Consider the following 12757-nt stretch of genomic DNA (forward strand, 5'->3'; position numbering starts at 1 on the left):
CGGTGCTGACTGACAGTTCATGGTGGCTAATGACTTAACGATGACATGTCAGATTGGCTAAATTAATTTTTAATTTATTTTGTTTGAGGGTTAAATTGGTGTTTTTTAAAGATCAAGGGCTTATTTAATTTAAAAAATAAAAAAATTATAAATTATAAATATAAAATTATTCAAATATTCAAAAAATTATAAATAAAAATTAAATTACTAAAAATTAAATATAAGTATTAAAAATACTAAAAATGTTATAAAAAATAAAATATATATATATATAATATGTTATAAAATAATTGATAATAATTATTAAAAATATTAAAAATATTTTAAAAATTATATATATTATAAAAAATAATATATATATATATATATATATATATAATATGTTATAAAATAATTACTTATAATTATTAAAAATATTAAAAATATTTTAAAAATGATATATTATATATAACATATAGGCATATCATGAACACTTATATAAAGTATTCTTAATAGATTAATTGAGATTTGCAAAACTTTAATTAGTCGAGACTTATGCTTTTTTTATTAGTCAACACTTATTATATTTTCTAATTATTCAGTGGCGAAGTTAGAAAAAATTTATAAACTATGCCAATATAAACATAATAAAAATTTTATCTAATATAATTCATACATTTTTTATTTAGGGTAAACTAACTATTTGGTCACCCATCTATTACTTAATTTGTGTTTCAGTCATTCAATTATTTTTTTTTCAAAATCATAGCTAACCTTACTTCAGTTCTATTTTGATTACTCACCATTAAAAAAATTTAACGATGTTAACATGATATTTTTTTAATTATTTTTCAATCATGATATGACATTATCTTATGATGTCACATCAATATCACTGCTAAATTTTTAAAGATAAGTGACCAAAAAATAAATTAAGTTTGATTTAAAATAAATAATAGTTATATGACCAAAATAAAAAGTAAATAATTTATGAGTGACTCAATAAATAATTTCCCCTTTTTTGGGCATTGGGGGACATAGCCTAGGTAGGCCTAGGCTTGGATCCGCCCCTATAATTATATTTTTGTATGTCTTAACTAATTTAAAAGATAACTATATGGTAATTTTTGCCATAAAATATAATTAGAAAGCATAGTAAGTTTTGACTAATCTAAAATTTATAAGTCTCAACTAATTTAAATTTTGTAAGTCTCAATTAATTCAATAAAAGTACTTTATATAAGTGTTGATAATATACCTATATATTACATGTATGTCAAGTATAATATATCTTTTTAAAAAATATTTTTTTAATAATTTATAGGTTATCATTTTATAACATATGATATATATTAAAAAATTAAAAAATTACAATAGCTTTAAAATGTATATTTAATTTTTTAGTAGTTTAATTTTTATTTTTAGTTATTTTTATACTGAATTTTTTTAAGAAAAAATAACTTCAGTGACCGAAAATGTCATATAATATACGATTTTAACCAATTTTTTTTGGATTTGCGAAAATGATCAATAAATTCGCAACGCGAACTCCAATTTCGCAACACAGGTTCCAAAATCGCAATTCGATATTCCAAATTCGCAACGCGAATATGTAAATCGCAACGCTGATTACCGATGTAGGTAAACAGTACTATCGCAACGAGATTTTCAAATTCGCAACGAGATTTTCAAATTAGCAACGCTAATTACAGATATAGGTAAACAGTACTATCACAACGCGAATTACAAATTCGCAACACTAATTACCGATATAGGTAAACAATACTATAGCAACGCGATTTACAAATTCGCAACGCTAAGGTACGGGTATCTTCTATACTTTCTTTCAAGATTTAATGTACTCAACATCCTATCTGTAGTTCAGACTTTGGCGTTAAATAATTACTACGAAAAGCCGCTAGTTCCGAAACAAATATAACAAGAAAAATAAAATCCAGTTTTTTATAAATAAAAAAAATAGGTCGTTAAGGATTAGGATGCTATGCAAAACATGCTTCAATATGATGCTACATGTAGATATGGCATTCATTAAACTACCCTGTACTTCATGAGGCATTCATTAAATTATTTGATGACAAATTTGAAGTACAATGAAACAATTTCAGCAACTTCGCTCTAGGGCATAACAAAACTTCCCTTTTATATATATCTTCATGAGGCCATCGAGCACCCCAGTACCCTAACTGTTCCTATAAGGAACCATAATATAGAAAACAAGACACCAAAAATCGAAATGAGAAAGAACCCCTTACAGGCTGTCCTCCGAGCATTAGTGTTTCTAGATTTTGTTTTAGACCTACTGAAGCTAGACATTCGCTTGAAGGCCCGATTTACCAAAGGACTCTCAGATGCAGAAGCAGAAGAAGTAGGTATCGACTCCACAAAGGACCACAACACGGAAGAAAACCAGATAGCATCACCACCACAGTTTTTTTCACATTGATCTAGATTATTAACACTGTACATCAAACCTAAATATGACCCAAAAAAGTAATCATAAGCAAAATTTTACAGTTTTGCAATTTCCGATGCCAAAAAAACACATCAAATATTTGCATCCTAATCACTTGATAGTGACTATAAATGAAAATACTCGTATCAGCAGAGCTCTTGAAGCATGCTCTAGTTCCCTTTTTTACAAAGGCTTTTTGCCATATGGACTTTTGGCACATCTACCAAACCATCCATCTCATCAAGAGCTCCACGAGCATGGACTAAGACCACAACTTTGTTCGAAACAGAAAAACATTTCAGTGAATGCAAGTTAACATCACAGATAAATGCACATTGATATCCGCACTTGTCCTACCTGAAGTTGTAGAAGCATTCCCAGACTTGGTCCTGATGGAGTGAGGACATCACCACTTTGATCATGTGTCCAAATTGAGCCATTGATCTAATCCATTTGGAGTGGTTGCAGCACGATTTACAAATTCGCAACGCTAATTACCGATATAGGTGAACAGTGTTATCGCAACGCGATTTTCCAAAATCGCAACGCTAATTACTGATATAGGTAAACAGTACTATCGCAACACGATTTTCAAATTCGTAACAAAATTTTCAAAAATCGCAACACGATTTTCGAATTCGCAACGCTAATTACCGATTTAGGTAAACAGTGTTATCGCAACACGATTTTCAAATTCGTAACGTGATTTTCAAATTCGCAACGCTAATTACTGATATAGGTAAACAGTACTATCGCAACGCGATTTTGGAAACTGTGTTGCGATTTTGGAACCTGTGTTGCAAAATTAGAGTTCGCGTTGCGAATTTGTTGGTCATTTTCGTATATCAAAAAAAAGATGGTTAAAATCGTATATTATAAGACATTTTCGGTCACTGAAGTTATTTTCTCTTTTTTTAATATTTGAATAGTTTTATATTTAAAGTTTAAAAAAATTATTTAGAAAAATAAATAAATAAACCCTTGAACATAAAAAGTTTAATTTGACACTATTAAATCAGTATTGTGAATTATTACGTCAGCAGCGTAATAGTCAACGATAAAAAAGATTGATCAAATGACCACATTGAGTTTCTTTCCTAAGTCGAAGGGTCACATTAAGAGAAAAATAATATAATGGCTACATTGGGGCTTTTTTATGTACAATGATGCCTTTTTATCAATTCTTTTAATTGTATAAGGTGATTATAAAATAATTTATGTTCATAATTTTTCTTAATCATTGATATCACGCCCTAAATGTGGCTACTAAACCCCAGACCTAAAAGAGAACATTCTTTTTAATCATTGAGATGATTTTTAATCTTCCAATTAATTTTCAGATTATTGATTTTATACTACTTAAAATAAAGATGTATAACGTCAAACGTATTATAAGTCGCATTTTAGAATAAAGACGTAATGCAATGAGTTTTTTGAGTTGAAATTCGCAGACCCTATTTGTAGTTCTTATTCTCTTCAGTACTCAACATCCTACAATTGCACAAGCTAAGGTACAGGTATCTTCTATACGTTCTTTCAAGGTTTAATGTACTCAACATCCTATCTGTAGTTCAGACTTTGGCGTTAAATAATTATCATGAAAAGCCGCTAGTTCTGAAACAAATATAACAAGAAAAATAAAATTTAATTTTTTATAAATAAAAAAATAGGTCGTTAAGGATTAGGATGCTATGCAAAGCATGCTTCAACATGATGCTACATGTAGATATGGCATTCATTAAACTACCCTGTACTTCCTGAGGCATTCATTAAACTATTTGATGATAAATTTGAAGTACAATGAAACAATTTCAGCAAATTCGCTCTAAGGCATAATAAAACTTCCCTGTTATATATATCTTTATGAGGCCATCAAGCACCCTAGGACCCTAACTGTTCCTATAAGGAACCATAATATAGCAAACAAGGCACAAAAAATTGAAATGAAAAAGAACCCCTTACTCTTGGTTGTCCTTCGAGCATTGGTGTTTCTAGATTTTGTTTTAGACCTACTGAAGCTAGACATTCACTCGAAGGCCCGGTTTACCAAATGACTCTCAGATGCAGAAGCAGAAGAAGTAGGTATCGACTCCACAAAGGACCACAACACGGAAGAAAACCAGCTAGCATCACCACCACAGTTTTTTTCACCTTGATCTAGATTATTAACACTGTACATCAAACCTAAAGATGACCCAAAAAAGTAATCATAAGCAAAATTTTACAGTTTCGCAGTTTCCGATGCCAAAAAAACACATCAAATATTTGCATCCTAATCACTTGATAGTGACTATAAATGAAAATACTCGTATCAGCAGAGCTCTTGAAGCAGGCTCTAGTTCCCTTTTTTACAAAGGCTTTTTGCCATATGAACTTTTGGCACATCTACCAAATCATCCATCTCATCAAGAGCTCCACGAGCATGGGCTAAGACCACAACTTTGTCCGAAACAGAAAAATATTTCAGTGAATGCAAGTTAACATCACAGATAAATGCACATTGATATCCGCACTTGTCCTACCTGAAGTTGTAGAAGCATTCCCAAGATTTGGTCCTGATGGAGTGAGGACATCACCACTTTGATCATGTGTCCAAATTGAGCCATTGGCCTGATCCATTTGGAGTGGTTGCAATGCGATTTACAAATTCGCAACGTGATTTTCAAATTCGCAACGCTAATTACCGATATAGGTAAACATTATTATCGCAACGCGATTTTCCAAAATCGCAACGCTAATTACCGATGTAGGTAAACAGTATTATCGCAACGCGATTTTCAAATTCGTAATGAGATTTTCAAAAATCGCAACGCGATTTTCAAATTCGCAACGAGATTTTCAAATTCGCAACGTGATTTTTAAATTCGTAACGCGATTTTCAAATTCGCAACGCGATTTTGGAATCTGTGTTGCGATTTTGGAAACTGTGTTGCGATTTTGGAACCTGTGTTGCGAAATAAGAGTTCGCGTTGCGAATTTGTTGGTCATTTTCGCAAATCCAAAAAAAATTGGTTAAAATCGTATATTATAAGATATTTTCGGTCACTGAAGTTATTTTATCTTTTTTTAATATTTGAATAGTTTTATATTTAAAGTTTAAAAAAAATTATTTAAAAAATAAATAAATAAACCCTTGAACATAAAAAGTTTAATTTGACACTTAACAAAACTAAAAAAACTAATTGAAGTCGTATGTTATGTCATCTGTCACGTCATCAGTCATTGTGAATTGTCACATCAGCACGATAAACTATTAAATCAGTATTGTAAATTATTACGTCATCATCGTAATAGTCAACGATAAAAAAGATTGATCAAATGACCACATTAAGTTTCTTTCCTAAGTCGAAGGGTCACATTAAGAAGAAAAATAATATAATGGCTACATTGGGTTTTTTTTATGTACAATGATGCCTTCTTATCAATTCTTTTAATTGTATAAGGTGATTATAAAATAATTTGTGTTCATAATTTTTCTTAATCATTGATATCACGCCCTAAATGTGGCCACTAAACCCCAGACCTAAAAGAGAACATTCTTTTTGATCATTGAGATGATTATTAATCTTCTAATTAATTTTCAGATTATTGTTTTTTATACTACATAAAATAAAGACGTATAACGTCGAAAGTCTTATAAGTCGTATTTTAGAATAAAGACGTAATGCAATGATGTTGAGTTAATCGATCGATGGAATCGGCCAAGAGGGGGTGAATTAGCAATAAAGATTTTGGTGGAAGCTTTTGTAGAAAATTGAAAGTAATTGCACATCGATTTAGAATGGTTCGACTTTATCAACCAAAGTCTACGTCCACTACCTTAGCTATCCACACTAAGGATTTTCCAACAAATTCACTAATTTGTTCTTTCTTTTAAGTCCAAAGAGATAACCTTACAACTCCTTCAATAATATACCTCAATTCTTGAGAACACTCTTTCTCAAAGAGAATATTACAAATTTGCAAACTCACAAGAAAAATCTCACAAGGCAAATATGTTTGCACAATTCTAGAACAAAGAAAGAACTCTCAAGAATAAATACAATTGAGCACAATAAGTGTTCTTGAAAGCAAAATGAATATTGAATGAAAAATAGGCTTGAAATGCTCAAACTTGAGGTTTGATGCTTTCTCTTTGATTCTCTCTTGATTCTAATTGCTTGATGTTTCTTGTTTTTGATCAATGGCTTCTAAGCTTGTTTAAATACACCTTGAATCACTTTTGAACGTTGGGGATGATTAGTGGAGTCAATAGAGCCGTTTAAGTGTGAAAACAATTAATTAAAACAGTTGGGAGCGTCAGTGCATCGATGTATACCCATGGTGCATCGGTGCATCAGTGTAAAATTCAAATATTTTGACCGTTGGATCCTTAGTGCATCGGTGCACTAAAAGTGCACCGATGCATCAAGTGCATTCGATGTTTCAAAATAGCCAAAGTGCATCGATGCATGGTTGGTGCATCGATGCATCAAATGCATTCTATGTTTTCATAAAATCCTCAGTGCATCGGTGCATCGATGCATGAAATGTATTCGATGTTCAATTTAATTCATGGTGCATCGATGCATGCATCGGTGTATCACTCTGAAAGATTGATTTTAGGCATGATTTTGGTTCAAAATACTTTGTGAAAATTGTTTCAAAAATATATTAAGTATAAAACACAATTTTACAATTTAGTAAGGTTTGAAATTGATCTTAAAAGACTTGGAGTAATAATTTGATATTCGATTAATTGAATCGAATATACTTTAGAAAATCATTTGTAAAATCTTAAAATTCATTTAAACTAATTTGTTATATAGAAACAAAAATGTTTTCAACAAATGAGTTTTTTGAGTTGAAATTCGCCGACCCTATTTGTAGTTCTTATTCTCTTCAGTACTCAACATCCTACAGTTGCACAAGCTAAGGTACGGGTATCTTCTATGCTTTCTTTCAAGGTTTAATGTACTCAACATCCTATCTGTAGTTCAGACTTTGGCGTTAAATAATTATCATGAAAAGCCGCTAGTTCCGAAACAAATATAATAAGAAAAATAAAATCCAATTTTTTATAAAGAAAAAAATAGGCCGTTAAGGATTAGGATGCTATGCAAAGAATGCTTTAACATGATGCTACATATAGATATGGCATTCATTAAACTACCATGTACTTCCTGAGGCATTCATTAAACTATTTGATGACAAATTTCAAGTACAATGAAACAATTTCAGCAACTTCGCTCTAAGGCATAACAAAACTTCCCTGTTATATATATGTTCATGAGGCCATCGAGCACCCCAGGACCCTAACTGTTCCTATAAGGAACCATAATATAGCAAACAAGGCACCAAAAATCGAAATGAAAAAGAACCCCTTACTCCTGGCTATCCTCCGAGCATTGGTGTTTCTAGATTTTATTTTAGACCTACTGAAGCTAGACATTCGCTTGAAGGCCCGGTTTACCAAAGGACTCTCAGATGCAGAAGCAGAAGAAGTAGGTATCGACTCCACAAAGGACCACAACACGGAAGAAAACCAGCTAGCATCACCACCACAGTTTTTTTCACCTTGATCTAGATTATTAACACTGTACATCAAACCTAAAGATGACCCAAAAAAGTAATCATAAGAAAAATTTTACAGTTTCGCAGTTTCCGATGCCAAAAAAACACATCAAATATTTGCATCCTAATCACTTGATAGTGACTATAAATGAAAATACTCGTATCAGCAGAGCTCTTGAAGCAGGCTCTAGTTCCCTTTTTTACAAAGGCTTTTTGCCATATGGACTTTTGGCACATCTACCAAACCATCCATCTCATCAAGAGCTCCACGAGCATTGGCTAAGACCACAACTTTGTCCGAAACAGAAAAACATTTCAGTGAATGCAAGTTAACATCACAGATAAATGCACATTGATATCCGCACTTGTCCTACCTGAAGTTGTAGAAGCATTCCCAAGATTTGGTCCTGATGGAGTGAGGACATCACCACTTTGATCATGTTTCCAAATTAAGCCATTGGTCAGATCCATTTGGAGTGGATGCAACGCGATTTACAAATTCGAAACGCGATTTTCAAATTCGCAACGCTAATTACCGATATAGGTAAACACTACTATCGCAACACGATTTACAAATTCGCAACGCGATTTACAAATTTGCAACGCTAATTACCGATATAGGTAAACAGTGTTATCGCAACGCGATTTTCCAAAATCGCACTGCTAATTACCGATATAGGTAAACAGTACTATCGCAACACGATTTTCAAATTCGTAACGAGATTTTCAAATTCACAACGCTAATTACCGATATAGGTAAACAGTGTTATCGCAACACAATTTTCAAATTTGCAACGCAATTTTCAAATTCGCAACGCGATTTTCAAATTCGCAACGCTAATTACCGATATAGGTAAACAGTACTATCGCAACGCGATTTTGGAAACTATGTTGCGATTTACAAATTCGCGTTACGATTTTGAAAACTGTGTTGCGATTTTGGAGCCTGTGTTGCAAAATTAAAGTTCGCGTTGCGAATTTTTTGGTCATTTTCGCAAATCCAAAAAAAGTTGGTTAAAATAGTATATTATAAGATATTTTCACTTAAGTTATTTTCTTTTTTTTAATATTTGAATAGTTTTATATTTAAAGTTTAAAAAAATTTATTTAAAAAATAAATAAATAAACCCTTGAACATAAAAAGTTTAATTTGACACTTAACAAAACTAAAAAACTAATTGAAGTCGTATGCTATATCATCTGTCACGTCATCAGTTATTGTGAATTGTCACATCAACACTATAAACTATTAAATCAGTATTATGAATTATTACGTCAGCACCGTAATAGTCAACGATAAAAAAGATTGATCAAATGACCACATTGAGTTTCTTTCTTAAGTCGAAGGGTCACATTAAGAGGAAAAATAATATAATGGCTACATTGGGGTTTTTTTAATGTACAATGATGCCTTCTTATCAATTCTTTTAATTGAATAAGGTGATTATAAAATAATTTATGTTCATAATTTTTCTTAATCATTGATATCACACCCTAAATGTGGCTACTAAACCCCAGACCTAAAAGAGAACATTCTTTTTAATCATTGAGATGATTATTAATCTTCCAATTAATTTTCAGATTATTGTTTTTTATACTACTTAAAATAAAGACATATAACGTCGAACGTCTTATAAGTCGCATTTTAGAATAAAGACATAATGCAATGAGTTTTTTGAGTTGAAATTCGCCGACCCTATTTGTAGTTCTTATTCTCTTCAGTACTCAACATCCTACAGTTGCACAAGCTAAGGTACGGGTATCTTCTATACTTTCTTTCAAGGTTTAATGTACTCAACATCTTATCTGTAGTTCAGACTTTGGCGTTAAATAATTATCATGAAAAGCCGTTAGTTCTGAAACAAATATAACAAGAAAAATAAAATCCAATTTTTTATAAATAAAAAAATAGGCCGTTAAGGATTAGGATGTTATACAAAGCATGCTTCAACATGATGCTACATGTAGATATGGAATTCAATAAACTACCTTGTACTTCCTGAGGCATTCATTAAACTATTTGATGACAAATTTGAAGTACAATGAAACAATTTCAGCAACTTCGCTCTAAGGCATAACAAAACTTCCCTGTTATATATATCTTCATGAGGCCATCGAGCACCCCAAGACCCTAACTGTTCCTATAAGGAACCATAATATAGCAAACAAGGCACCAAAAATCGAAATGAAAAAGAACCCCTTACTCCTGGCTATCCTCCGAGCATTGGTGTTTCTAGATTTTGTTTTAGACCTACTGAAGCTAGACATTTGCTTGAAGGCCCGGTTTACCAAAGGACTCTCAGATGCAGAAGCAGAAGAAGTAGGTATCGACTCCACAAAACACCACAACACAGAAGAAAACCAGATAGCATCACCACCACAGTTTTTTTCACCTTGATCTAGATTATTAACACTGTACATCAAACCTAAAGATGACCCAAAAAAGTAATCATAAGCAAAATTTTACAGTTTCGCAGTTTCCGATGCCAAAAAAACACATCAAATATTTGCATCCTAATCACTTGATAGTGACTATAAATGAAAATACTTGTATCAGCAGAGCTCTTGAAGCAGGCTCAGTTCCCTTTTTTACAAAGGCTTTTTGCCATATGGACTTTTGGCACATCTACCAAACCATCAATCTCATCAAGAGCTCCACGAGCATGGGTTAAGACCATAACTTTGTCCGAAACAGAAAAATATTTCATTGAATGCAAGTTAACATCACAGATAAATGCACATTGATATCCGCACTTGTCCTACCTGAAGTTGTAGAAGCATTCCCAAGATTTGGTCCTGATGGAGTGAGGACATCACCACTTTGATCATGTGTCCAAATTGAGCCATTGGTCTGATCCATTTGGAGTGGTTGCTCCAGCTCGTTTCCAGAAGACTAGAATGGTAACTGGAAATCCACCTGCTCCACGGTTGTATTGGGAATCAACTGTCGATCCATCAGGTTATTTATACAGAAATGAGATTGATAACCCACCTGATTAAATATATTATCCCCGAAAGCATTCAATTGAGGCTGCAACTACTGGTCCATGAGGCTGCAACTACTGGTCCATGAGGCTTATATTTGATTGAGGTTCCAATTGGTAATTTACCTGATTTATCATATTTTGTTCAATAGGTCCAATGTCTTGTAGGAACATCGCGACATCATGGTACAGTTCAAATTCAGCCAGACCATACAACTCATTGAACTGCTGTCCATTCTCCACAGGATTCTCAACATTGGAGGTCAAAACATCAGAATTTAGGAGATCATCAATTTCCAGAAAGTCCTTGTCGCATATTTGTGGTAATTGTTCGATGGGGTCAGTAACAGACGTGACCTCAGGTGCCTCATGCAACTGCAAATGATATGTAGGGGAGTGCGAGAATTCAAAGCTTGCATGGTCATGTACAACCTTAAGCGGCTTAGGAAAAAGTACATCCCTCGGAGATGGCTCCAGAAAAGTACTTTGTATCTCTTCTTCACCAGTAACTCGAGGCAATACATAGTCAAAATGAGCTTGTGGCTGTGAAAGGACAGTCTCGTTAGCAAATTGTCTCATGAACTCCTCGATATCATTCAATGAAGGTTGAATTTGATCATTAGCTTTTTCATTATCATCATGAATGGCCTCAATTGGTTGTTTGACAGGGGTGATTGCATCAACCGGTTCACTAGTATATTCCTCATCAGCCCATTCTTCTTCTTTGAACGGAGCCCCATACTGCTCCCCATTTTTAGGGCCAGGTCCACTTTTTTTGTACAACTTATAGAGAGCATAATAGTCCTGAAATGCAAAAAAAAGAAAATCAGAATTAATAAACAGGTCACATGAAAGAGGAAAAACTAGAAAAGTTCCTCCAAAAACTTCTTCTGCCGCATACCTTTGCAGTCTGGCATCTTTTGAGTTCCTCCTCATCAATGGTATACTCATGCATTACCCAATCTATTCTCTCGCCATTAGGTGCACGCCCTCTGTAGAAAACTAAAGTTTTCTTGACTCCAACTGTTCGAGAATTACAGGTAATGGCACGATCTTTTCCTGTTGCCTTCCAATACCCCCGTCTGGTCACTCTGTTTGACCTTGCTGCATTAGGGTATTTCCTGTCTCTCGGATTGAAGAAGAACCACTGCCGATCCCCAGTCTTCAGTATCGATTGTGTTGTATGAATTTTTTTTGCATTTTTGCTCATTAGAAAACTGCTAATACAATAAATAAAACAAGATCAAAAACCAGAAACCTTAGTTTAAAAAAGCACCGCTTAAGCGCGATTAAAGCGTTAAGCGACTCGAGCGAGGCCCCTAGCGCTTCAGCATAGCAAAAGCACTACGAATTCATTAAGCGGTAGTAATCGACGCTTTTGCAGCGCTTTTAGCAAAGCGCTAATCGGCGCTTAATCGCGAGTTTAGAAGATACGATTCTGGGATTTAGCAGATACGATTTTTGGGCTTATTTAGGGTTTAGCGGGCTATTAAATTATCAGTTTTGGTTTTTTTTTTCTTGTAGCTTCACACTAAGAAACGAAATAGATTGGCACAATCTAGATTGAATGACATGGTGTTTGTGAAATTCAATCATGCCTTGAAGCGCCGAGCTAAAAGTAAGGAGACCGATCCCATTCTTTTGCAAGATATTGATGAGAGCAATGAGTGGTTGATGGGAAGAATGGAAGAAGATGAAGATGATGATGAGGCGGTGTTTATTGGTGAGGATTTGACATAGAGTGATGTTGCTAACGCTTCCGGTGCAT

At 33.3% G+C, this 12757-nt stretch overlaps 1 pseudogene; it reads right to left on the reverse strand.

Moving 5' to 3' along the window:
- Positions 1 to 7718: 7718 nt before the first annotated feature.
- LOC120199056 lies at positions 7719 to 12235 on the reverse strand (annotated as a pseudogene).
- Positions 12236 to 12757: the final 522 nt, after the last annotated feature.

Source organism: Hibiscus syriacus, unplaced genomic scaffold (assembly GCF_006381635.1).
Source record: "Hibiscus syriacus cultivar Baekdansim isolate YM2019G1 unplaced genomic scaffold, ASM638163v2 tig00005294_pilon, whole genome shotgun sequence".
NCBI classification, from domain to species: domain Eukaryota; kingdom Viridiplantae; phylum Streptophyta; class Magnoliopsida; order Malvales; family Malvaceae; genus Hibiscus; species Hibiscus syriacus.